Genomic DNA, 12,735 nt, shown 5'->3' on the forward strand with positions numbered 1-12,735 from the left:
AGGGCTGCCGTTTTGTTAAACAATATCAGTGGCCTTATATTCATTGTGTTTGTAGTTCTTGACATTTCTTGAAATGAGAACTACTATTTTGAAGGTTTTCTATTTTGCATACCGGAAGAGATGGTGGGTGCGTTGATGCTGCGGCTCCTATTGCTGGTAAGAAAAAAAACTGGTAAAAGGTTAGCCAGCTAAATACAGCTAATTTATTCATTGATTCGCGTCTCTCAAGAGGAGCGGAACTCTTCGAGGTAAAGTGATAGCATGTCTAGCTATATCTAATACCTATTTTGTTCATTTGGAACTTTGGTTTTTTAACTTTACAGCAACTGTACGAAAGTTTTTATATGTAACATTACCAGAAGCAAGCTATTTAGCTAACGTTAGCCACTACTATCCAACCAGCTGGAAGGTGGGGTATGAAACGGCTAAGTTATTAACGTTAGCTAGCTAACGAACTATGGTTGACATAGCAGTACAGTCGGTAGCTAGTTAACGATACTTGTTATGGGTCCTGGTAGAAGGCTACCTAGTTAGTTTGGTAGCTAACTAACGTTAACGTCAGCTAATGATTTAGTTAACTAACAATGTTTAAGATAGCCCGCTACCTAGTCCTAGTGAACTATTACTGGCATAATAGCCAATAGCTTACTTACTAGCTAGCTCCCTAACTAGGGAACTAAAATTGGATCGGGAGTATTTTGTTAGGGTATATTTTTAGTTGGCTCAAGATCTGTCTGTCTGACTACAGCCCTTGCATCGGTGACTGATGAAAGAAGGGCGGGGCAGGTTTCAGAAGTAACGATAACCCCGCTGTCATCTCATGCAGTCTAAATTCAGAGTCAACTAATCACCACAAATGTTCTGTGTCTAGCGATCTTCTGTCACAGGGTAAAAGTTTCTATTTAAAAAGCAAGTTTTCACTTTAAAACTGACTTATGAATTCAATCACTTTTTTTTTACTTTAACAAAACCTTGGTTCGCACCTAATATAAATCATTGGTTCACAATGACCCAAAACCTTCCCTTGAGAGAAGTGGAATGGGAGTGACTTTTTGGACCTGAATGCCAAAACATTCCGGAGATGGAGATTCTCAAAGTTGACTGGACCCATTTTGATCTCATTTGAAAGCTTAAAAAACAGTGTTGTCAAACTATAGGATTTAAAGTACCATCCATCATCATTGTTATCATTCGTCACCTGGAAGTTGGAGTGGCATTGTACTCATTTTGTTTCTATGGTGACCGGGCCCTTAACATCATGCCAGCACAGCACATGGGCTTCCACAGGAAAGTGACTAGAAGACTGCTCGCATCTGTGATGTCACTTAATCCAGTATTTCCCCCCATTATGTGTCTCCCTCGGTTGGCACTTTAACATGGAAAATGCCTGTAAGAGTGGAACAAATACTATTGTTTAAGCCTGACCCTTGGTCCAAGGTTTTTGGGTAGGGTTGACTGCTGGTGGTGTCAGTGACTTTGTTATCCAAGTAGAGAGAATCTCTCAACATTGAGTTCTTGACTCTAACCCACTGGGGACGGTGTTTGCCATACAGAGAGGGCCCACTATAGGCCCCATTCTGTCATTGTGAGATCAACAGCAGCAATGCACAGCTTCATCACCAAGGAGGACAAGGTTGACTGACTGACTGACACAGCGAAAAAACAATCCAAGTTTACAAACTATGGTTGCTATGTAAACTCTTCACTCCTCTAAAGTCGATTGGGTAAACTTCTGACTTGCACACAATCTTTTAAAACACCCCCATAGGGATTTATAAATATGGTGTCCTACTGTGAACTAACATAAGATGGTAGGGATGGCAGCAATCATTGCAAAATACATCTCAACACATTATTATTTTAGGAAACAAAAGAAGGAAATGGAAACGGATATATTTTTCTAATGAAAAAAACTACCTCAGGACTACAGTAGAAGGACATTTGCTAATAGGTTGATGACCTAGTAGCAAAATTGTACCCTAGTCTTTACATTCCATTGCCATGATAAGACTCTGAAGAAACAGTGCTATCATTCACCCTATGCAGGCCTGTGTCTATACTAAGGCCAGAGAGTAGAACCATAGAGATTACAAGTTTGGCCATTTCCATTTCAGCAAAATGACAGATCATTCCATGGCAGCCATGTTATCACCCCCTGGAAGAAAGCATAAGATAATCCAGAATTGTCACAATGATCCACTAAACCCCTACATCTGAATACTCCTCAAGAACCGATCATGCAATGGTCAGAGGCAGCAACAGGACATTCAGTGTTGCGTCCCAATTCTCCACACTTTTCCAAAAGTGTGCACTTACTAGCACACTTCCCGTCATGGATTTAAAAGCATTGGAAGGGTCAAAACATTGGCTAGAGGTAGGTTCCACTGTTTAATCCATGAATATTGTTCAAGTGCTCACTTTGGGAGAAGGGTGGAGAATTGGGACTCAGACAGGGGCTTCTAAACAGGGTTCATTTGATGTTTAGTGTATACATGTAGGCCTACTTGTACAATGTATGGCTGGTTTTGGCTCCATTCCACATGTGTGATATCTCCTACTACTATAGCCCTGAGGCTATATGTAACAAGGCTCTCAGAGTAGGAGTGCTGATTTGCATAGGTAGCCTTGCGCGAGCCTTGGCAGATATCTCCTGTTTCTGTAGCGTGAGGCAGCTTGATGTTTGGTGGTACACCCCTGGACAGGATGCTAGTCTATCGCAGGGCCTTACCTGCAATCTATCCTTAATACTGAGTGCCAAGCATAGATGCATTGGGTCCAATTTTAGTATTTTTGGTAGAACTCGATCCAACTTCCAACCTTCCAATCTCAGGGTGGACACTCTTACCACAAGGCCACTGAGTTGGTTGGGGAGCGCTGATTTAAGGATCAGTTTAATTCTTAATAATAAATCATACATGGACAGGGGGAACCTGATCCTAGATCAGCAGCACTCGTACTCGGACCTCACTCTGGCGTCTGTGTTCTTCTTTCTTCTCTTTTAACTTTACACCCAAAAGAGAGGAAGTGTTATTTTCCTGGTCAGGTCAAACTGTGTAACATCTGTGATTGGGGCCTCCCCTGCTCACATAGTCAGTGAGTCACTGGCAGACAACAAGGAAGTGTCTCCTTTTGTAACAGGGAGACTAATCAGACACGACACCCCTCCAAGGTAACTTGTTGCCATTGTGTGTTGAGGTAGACTACTCTGGATCAGTGTAGGGCTGTGACGATATCGTGACATTGTTTCCATGGAAACCAAGAAGCAGACCAAACTCTTTGGTCTGTTAACTTGGTGTAACATATTGTGTTCTATAACTTGGAAAGTAAATAAATGGGACTCTGGATGACGACATAATGATGTTTGTTTCCAACATTAGGGATGTTTCCCTAAAGAAGTCAAATCTGCTTTGTTTTGATTCCTTGCCACAATAGTAACGAATATCTCCATACTGGTATCGTCCTGGCCCTTGATCAGTGTTTGTTTTTCATCTTATAATGTATTAGGTTAGTGCAAAACTAGGGTGGCTGATCAGAAATCAGAGTTTAATGGCAGAATGGGCATGGAGATTTGTGATTATGTCAAAATCTTATCATAAGCAATGCCCTGCGACATGTTGTTGCTGTCTGATGTGTGTGAACACAGTTTCAAGGACAGGAGCAGAGAACAGAGTGGTGAACACACACTCCCTTCTCTAAATACACACCACTGTCTTTGTGTGAGAGGTGCTTATTTATAAGGGCATGATTGTGAGATCTATCTGGGGCTGTGTTTGAGAACTCACACACACACACACACACAAACAACTTGCTTGAGGACAGACATGTTTGTGCCTGTCAGCAGACATGCTTGGGCATGACATGCTTGTGAGCTTCGCTTTATTGCCCTGCAGTGGTGTTATGAACAGAGCAACATCCTAACATGTGTACCCCACTGTCCCTGTCTCCTGTCTCTTTTATAGATTTCTATTAGAGCACTGTCTGTCTCTCTGGGGCTGCTAAAGAGTACAGACCTGAAGCTATGAATATTGGGATGGACAGGGTCTGTTTGCCAGGATTGTGTGGCTGAGTTCAGACCTGTAACCAGTAGTACAATGCCCTGAGCCCAGAGTTGCCTAAGAGCATTCCAGCACTGTCCGTCTACCGCAAACTGCTATCTGTGGAGAGTAGTCAACTTCAGAAATAGAATAGAAAAGAATTGATGCCCACTCATAGACGGTAGGCTATGTTTAGCCGTCCACCCATGTCATTTAGCCAACACTGAGGATCCTCTCTATTTAGACTTAGCCTACCAGTCATCTCCCACATCACCATGTTACGGACTCTCTCGCTCGCTTTCGCTCATCTTATTCTCTTGTTCTCTTTTGTTATTTTTTCCACGTTTTTATTCTCATTCAGTTTCACTCTATTTCCCACATTCTCTCTCTCAATCACCCCCCCCTCTCACTGCCTCTCTATCGCACTGCCTCTCTATCGCACTGCCTCTCTATCGCACTGCCTCTCTATCGCACTGCCTCTCTATCGCACTGCCTCTCTATCGCACTGCCTCTCTATCGCACTGCCTCTCTATCGCACTGCCTCTCTATCGCACTGCCTCTCTATCGCACTGCCTCTCTATCGCACTGCCTCTCTATCGCACTGCCTCTCTATCGCACTGCCTCTCTATCGCACTGCCTCTCTATCGCACTGCCTCTCTATCGCACTGCCTCTCTATCGCACTGCCTCTCTATCGCACTGCCTCTCTATCGCACTGCCTCTCTATCGCACTGCCTCTGTGGTAAAGGTCAGTGGAGTCTCATGTCTGTTCTGGGTGCAGCAGGGCTGTAGTGTGTCATGACTCAGGCCCCTCCAGTCTCAGGCTCCTCAGTGCTGCCGTTCACTGGTCATGTGCATTCAATTACTCCCTGGATGACCCATCTCTGTCTCTCTGTCTCACTGACTTTGGGAACCTGTATTTCTATGTGCAGCTGACAGCTGTCCAATCCGAGGGGGCCCTGTATCCCTTGATGTTGGTTCATGTAACCCCAGCGGGTCTAGTTCTGGAGCTAGTGGGTGTCTGTGTTTTCTCAACATGCCAGGAGACACACACACAGCATACTATGCCTATACCCCACGTAGACTAATGCATTGCTGCCTATACCCCACGTAGCCTAATGCATTGCTGCCTATACCCCACGTAGAATAATGCATTGCTGCCTATACCCCACGTAGCCTAATGTATTGCTGCCTATACCCCACGTAGCCTAATGCATTGCTGCCTGCCTATACACCACGTAGCCTAATGCATTGCTGCCTATACCCCACGTAGCCTAATGTATTGCTGCCTATACCCCACGTAGCCTAATGCATTGCTGCCTATACCCCACGTAGCCTAATGCATTGCTGCCTATACCCCATGTAGCCTAATGCATTGCTGCCTATACACCACGTAGCCTAATGCATTGCTGCCTATACCCCACGTAGCCTAATGTATTGCTGCCTATACCCCACGTAGCCTAATGTATTGCTGCCTATACACCACGTAGCCTAATGCATTGCTGCCTATACACCACGTAGCCTAATGCATTGCTGCCTATACACCACGTAGCCTAATGCATTGCTGCCTATACACCACGTAGCCTAATGCATTGCTGCCTATACCCCACGTAGCCTAATGCATTGCTGCCTATACCCCACATAGACTAATGTATTGCTGCCTATACCCCACATAGACTAATGCATTGCTGCCTATACCCCACGTAGCCCAATGCATTGCCCACTGTAGACAGTATGCAGTGTATTCCTATGCTGTACGCAGACCTAGATTTGTTCAGTGTATCAGAGGCTATTGGACAATGTTGGAACTTGAAGTCTCTGCTGCTGGAATTTGCAGAATTGCACCATGCTTGGTACACCTGGTCTATAATTGTAGTAATATCTGAACATGAAATGACTGTTTGATCACATCACACATAAGCCTAGTTCCCTATTTCCTTCATCAAGAATTGAAACTTGAGCAGTTGTCCATTTGGAGCGACGTCTTATCTGTGGCCTCGTTTTGCAGGTGTTTGAAGACCACCACTCCTAATTCTATTCTTAGGAGGATACACACACAGAGAGAGACACATGCAAATCCTATACCCTTTACAGACAGACTTTACGGTATGTTGCCTATAAAAAAAAAAATATATATATATATATATATATATAACTGTTTTTTTAGAGGATAATACATTATTGCCGGGACAAACCTTTTATACAGTGCCTTGCGAAAGTATTCGGCCCCCTTGAACTTTGCGACCTTTTGCCACATTTCAGGCTTCAAACATAAAGATATAAAACTGTATTTTTTTGTGAAGAATCAACAACAAGTGGGACACAATCATGAAGTGGAACGACATTTATTGGATATTTCAAACTTTTTTTAACAAATCAAAAACTGAAAAATTGGGCGTGCAAAATTATTCAGCCCCTTTACTTTCAGTGCAGCAAACTCTCTCCAGAAGTTCAGTGAGGATCTCTGAATGATCCAATGTTGACCTAAATGACTAATGATGATAAATACAATCCACCTGTGTGTAATCAAGTCTCCGTATAAATGCACCTGCACTGTGATAGTCTCTGAGGTCCGTTAAAAGCGCAGAGAGCATCATGAAGAAAAGGAACACACCAGGCAGGTTCGAGATACTGTTGTGAAGAAGTTTAAAGCCGGATTTGGATACAAAAAGATTTCCCAAGCTTTAAACATCTCAAGGAGCACTGTGCAAGCGATAATATTGAAATGGAAGGAGTATCAGACCACTGCAAATCTACCAAGACCTGGCCGTCCCTCTAAACTTTCAGCTCATACAAGGAGAAGACTGATCAGAGATGCAGCCAAGAGGCCCATGATCACTCTGGATGAACTGCAGAGATCTACAGCTGAGGTGGGAGACTCTGTCCATAGGACAACAATCAGTCGTATATTGCACAAATCTGGCCTTTATGGAAGAGTGGCAAGAAGAAAGCCATTTCTTAAAGATATCCATAAAAAGTGTCGTTTAAAGTTTGCCACAAGCCACCTGGGAGACACACCAAACATGTGGAAGAAGGTGCTCTGGTCAGATGAAACCAAAATTGAACTTTTTGGCAACAATGCAAAATGTTATGTTTGGCGTAAAAGTCACCATGAACACACCATCCCCACTGTCAAACATGGTGGTGGCAGCATCATGGTTTGGGCCTGCTTTTCTTCAGCAGGGTCAGGGAAGATGGTTAAAATTGATGGGAAGATGGATGGAGCCAAATACAGGACCATTCTGGAAAAAAACCTGATGGAGTCTGCAAAAGAGATTTGTCTTCCAACAAGACAATGATCCAAAACATAAAGCAAAATCTACAATGCAATGGTTCAAAAATAAACATATCCAGGTGTTCGAATGGCCAAGTCAAAGTCCAGACCTGAATCCAATCGAGAATCTGTGGAAAGAACTGAAAACTGCTGTTCACAAATGCTCTCCATCCAACATCACTGAGCTCGAGCTGTTTTGCAAGGAGGAATGGGAAAAAATTTCAGTCTCTCGGTGTGCAGAACTGATAGAGACATACCCCAAGCGACTTACAGCTGTAATCGCAGCAAAAGGTGGCGCTACAAAGTATTAACTTAATGGGGCTGAATAATTTTGCACGCCCAATTTTTCAGTTTTTGATTTGTTAAAAAAGTTTGAAATATCCAATAAATGTCGTTCTACTTCATGATTGTGTCCCACTTGTTGTTGATTCTTCACAAAAAAATACAGTTTTATATCTTTGTTTGAAGCCTGAAATGTGGCAAAAGGTCGCAAAGTTCAAGGGGGCCGAATACTTTCGCAAGGCACTGTATCTCCTGTGCACATGCCGGCAAGTTTAGGAGTGGCAGTAGACATGGGCTGATGTGGGTGGTCGTCTATTTGAATAAATCTATTGAATATACACCATTACAAAGCCTACACTGGATTTAGGCTACATTATTGCGTGGTAAATGTTTCGGATCAATGATAGATGAGTAAACAAATAGGTGAGCTATACCACCTCCAATTATTTTCCCAGACAGAGAATAAACCATATATAGCATACAAGGGGAGATTCAATGATACAAAATCACATTGATTAAGACAAGTCACAGGCTTTAGGTCTGGAGTTGGCCTAGGTTACTAAGCAACTGAAAAGGAAGAGCAAAACAATCTGCTTGTTAAGCTACATAACATGCTGGCAAAATGTTCTGATCAGCGGTAATAAATGAGGCAACTAGACAAGATGATCATCAGTAGCACTCACCTCAATTTAGCATTTCACCAGCCTAATTGTAGCCTAACCAATATCCAAAGAGAGATTCAGTGAAAAGAAAATCAGACATTGATGGATGTTATCAATACAAGTCCTCACGCTTGTCTCAAAGGAGGGTAAAACGGTACTGAAATGGTTGAACACACGGGTAGGCTATTGCTTCAAATGTATTGTAACAATTGGATGACTTTGGGAGTATCAGTAAGCGACAATTTGATGCCTTCAATTGCACTAGCCTATTTTATTCCAATATTTTTGTCATTCAGTGATATTTATTCCCACAGTAATTCTTTATGGATCCATCCGGTTGTGGTTAAGAAAACAGTGCATGCGGTTGGCTATGCGACGAGATGGGTGGAGTGACATGCCTCAAAGTTTAGAACTGGCAGGAGGATAGCAGTAACGGGCGCTGCCTAGCAACCATCAAGAGCTTAGGAGCGTAGTGCGTGCCAGTGCTGCCTCAGCATTACGGCTACATTTCATACTAAGCCGTAGGCAGACCTTTACCTTAATCATGACTAGGTCGGTTGGCAGAAATAAAAGTAGAGGCTTGCCGGCAATTCCTTTCATATATAAAAAAAAGTTGTCGGGAAAACGTCTTGATTTGAAAGGTGTACTAGATGGCTTCTTCTTTCTGTTCCTCTTTCTCGTTTTCGCTCCCTCTGTTTTGTGGCCGGTGTATGCATGACAAGTTGCCTAGAGAAGCTGAGTGGACTTCAGACTTCAGACGCAGTCTGCCAGGAACAACACTAGGGGCCTAATTCCATTTTTGCTCCTCCCTGAAGTATGTTCTCTCCCCCTGAAGGATTCAAAGGAATGAATTGCTTCCATGTAGGTTAATTTCCATGAGTGTAAGGGGTCATTCATAACAGAGGACAGAACATAAACATTTTTTTGATAACACTGCAGTTCCTCACAATAAAATGAGAGCTCTTAATAAAGTTTAAAAGCGAAGATGTCCTCTAGCCCACACTTGAACCAATTCATTGTTTTTCAATCCTTCGGTGTGTAAAAGTAACAGGGAGTGAAAACTTGTACATTATTAGGATCCCGATTAGCTGTTGCACATGCAGCAGCTACTATTTCTGGGGTCCACATAAAATATGCATGACAGAGTACAGAACGAACAGTTATAGACAAGAACAACATAAGTAATATTGTCAAGGCAGAAGGAGACAACAAAAATAATACTATTTACTCACTTCATGAAAGTATTCAGACCCCTTCCCCTTTTCCTCATTTTGTTACGATAGACTTTAAAAACATTTTTAATTAAATTATTTTTATGCACAATACACCAAAATGACAGTGAAAACAGTTTAGATTTTTTTTGTGCTAATTTATTCAAAGTAAAAAAACATACCTTATTTACATAAGTATTGAGCTCAGGTGCATCCTGTTTCCTTTGATCATACTTTATGTTTCTACAACTTGATTGAAGTCCACCTGGGATAAATTCTATTGATTGGCACACACCTGTCTATATAAGGTCCCACAGTTGACAGTGCATGTCAGAGCAAAAACCAAGCCATGGGGTCGAAGGAATTGTCCGTAGAGCTCCGAGACAGGATTGTGTCGAGGGTACTAAATTATGTCTGCAGCATTGAAGGTCCCCAAGAACATAGTGGCCTCCATAAATTGAAGAAGTTTGGAACCACCAAGACTCTACCTAGATCTGGTTGCCCGGACAAACTGAGCAATCGGGGGAGAAGAGCCTTGGTCAGGGAGGTGACCAAGAACCCGATGGCCACTCAGACAGAGCTTCGGAGTTCCTCTGTGGAGATGGGAGAACCTTCCAGAAGGACAACCATCTCTGCAGCACGCAACCAATCAGGCCTTTAGTCCTAAAGGACTCTCAGACCATGACAAACAAGATTCTCTGGTCTGAAGAAACCAAGATGGAACTCTTTGGCCTGAATGCCAAGAGTCCCATCTGGAACAACCAGACACTGCTCATCACCTGGCCAATACAGTCCCTACGGTGAGGCATGGTGGTGGCGGCATCATGCTGTGAGAATGTTTTTCAGCGGCAGGGACTGGGAGGCTAGTCAGGATCGAGGGAAAGATGAATGAAGCAAAGTACAGAGAGATCCTTGACAACCTGCTCCAGACTAGGCCATAGGTTCACCTTCCAACAGGACAACGACCCTAAGCACATAGCCAAGAAAATGCAGGAGTGGCTTTGGGACAAGTCTCAATGTCTATGAGTGGCCCAGCCAAAGCCTGGACTTGAACCCGATCGAACATCTCTGGAGAGACCTGAAAATACCTGTGCAGCGATGTTCCCCATAAGCGCAACAATTTTCAAAGATTTAGTATCTGGTGTGACGACCCAACATCTCAACCATGCTCAATGGGTGAGTATGTTTGAGTATGCAGGCCATGGAAGAACTGGGACATTTTCAGCTTCCAGGATTGTGTACAGATCCTTGCGACATGGGCCCATGCATTATCATGCTGAAACATGAGGTGATGGCGGCGGATGAATGGCACGACAATGGGCCTCTGGATATCGTCACGGTATCAACATTTTTGAGAAATAAGCTTTTTGTGCATATGCAACATTTCTAGGATCTTTTATTTCAGCTCGTGAAACATGGGATCAACACTTTACATGTTGCGTTTTATATTTTTGTTCAAGCTCTGGTCTTGTCTGTCTTGATTACTGTCCGGTGATATGGTCAGGTTGCAGCAAAGAACAGACCTAGCAAAGCTGCAGTTGGCTCAAAACAGAGCAGCATGCCTTGGCCTTGACTAAAAACAGAACAAATATCAACAACATGCATGATGATTTTTTTCTGGTTGAGGGTTGAAGAGAGATTGACTACTTCTCTCCTAGTCTTTTTTAAAAATAAATATTTGTTTAGAAAAATCCTAACCGCTTGTATGATCTATTTGCATACACTTCAGATAGTGGGATATGTCTATGGGTTAGGGTCGGGGGGATATGTCTATGGGTTTCTTCACGGGACTCAAACCAAAGAAAACGGATTTAATGCTTCGATCAGTTATAGCGCAATATCATCACGGAATGCTCTGCCACCAGGAGGTTGCTCAGGCAAAAATAAATGTAAAAATAATACATCTCTCCAAAGCGCATTTAAATTCTCACAGTATTTGTTGTTAACAAAATCTGAAAATTCTCTGGATACATTCAGTAACATAAGAATATTCATTGACATTTTGGAGTAGGTGCAAGATAATAAAAACCAATTTAAGGATTGAGTTAGAGGTTTAACTGGTCACGCTAAATTGCCACGCATCTCTCCAAGCTATGCACAGTTCCTATGTAATTTCAATGCACTTTAACTGAAAGAGCCTTCAACTATAAGGTGCTTTTTTTTTTTAGCTCTCCCAGCTTTGAGATTGAGGAACTGAAGCAAGATCTCTTGCAGTTGTTTGTTTGGAACACAGCCATGCGTCCCCACCGTCACACAATTAATATTTACACAATCCAAAAACAGTCCATTAAAAATCGCAATCTGGGTCAGGTTGGCATCATTTGAAAGCTTATTCTGTTGCCAACATGGTTCGTTAAGTTTTATAAAATATGATCTTCTAGTGTTCGGCTTTCAAAAGGCACTAAAGACAAACAGATTGTAATTTTGGAGTCATGAGTGCATTCATGTGCGTGCTCCACACCTAATTTTCTTCCACAATACGACAAACGGGCTCGTTGTGTTCAGGACAACCCAGGGTATAACGCATGTCACCCTGTAACTGTGGATCAAACACAGGCTTGTTGTGTTCAGGACAACCCAGGGTATAACGCATGTCATCCCGTAACTGTGGATCAAATACAGGCTCGTTGTGTTCAGGACAACCCAGGGTATAACGCATGTCACCCTGTAACTGTGGATCAAACACAGGCTTGTTGTGTTCAGGACAACCCAGGGTATAACGCATGTCATCCCGTAACTGTGGATCAAACATAGCGATCATAAACGTTGACACTGTAAATTCCATGAGCTTGTGCACATTTGGACTGGTTTTTATTATAATCCTCAACGTCTCATCTTTCAGAACACGTCGACTTCTCTCGTTTTACAGCATTTCCCTCACTCAGACAATAACAAATGTGCAAATGTAGCCCAATTAGCGGGAGGGATGGGGGCATATTCTTGTCACGAGCAGTGCTCAAGTTTGTAGCGGCTATCAGTCAAACACCCATCCAACGCTGTGAACCTGAGCTCTGACATCAACCGATCGCTACCTGCACCTACCCGCCTGTCCAACATCACTACTCTGGACGGCTCTGACTTAGAATACGTGGACAACTACAAATACTTAGGTGTCTGGTTAGACTGTAAACTCTCCTTCCAGACCCATATCAAACATCTCCAATCCAAAGTTAAATCTAGAATTGGCTTCCTATTTCGCAACAAAGCATCCTTCACTCATGCTGCCAAACATACCCTTGTAAAACTGACCATCCTACCAATCCTCGACTTTGGC

At 42.9% G+C, this 12,735-nt stretch overlaps 1 protein-coding gene across 6 annotated transcripts in view; it reads left to right on the top strand.

Moving 5' to 3' along the window:
* Nucleotides 1-112: 112 nt before the first annotated feature.
* The window catches only part of pacsin2 (protein kinase C and casein kinase substrate in neurons 2), a 45,680-nt gene continuing 33,057 nt past the window's right edge, over nt 113-12,735 (top strand). For 3 of the 6 annotated variants that reach the window (XM_036944912.1, XM_036944914.1, XM_036944916.1), the window contains exon 1: nt 113-248. The gene's annotated coding sequence lies outside the window, so the exon portion shown is untranslated. The remainder of the gene's footprint in view (nt 249-12,735) is intronic. The other 3 variants (XM_036944915.1, XM_036944917.1, XM_036944913.1) reach the window with 2 other exon arrangements.

This window comes from Oncorhynchus mykiss, chromosome 15, assembly GCF_013265735.2.
Source record: "Oncorhynchus mykiss isolate Arlee chromosome 15, USDA_OmykA_1.1, whole genome shotgun sequence".
Taxonomy (NCBI): domain Eukaryota; kingdom Metazoa; phylum Chordata; class Actinopteri; order Salmoniformes; family Salmonidae; genus Oncorhynchus; species Oncorhynchus mykiss.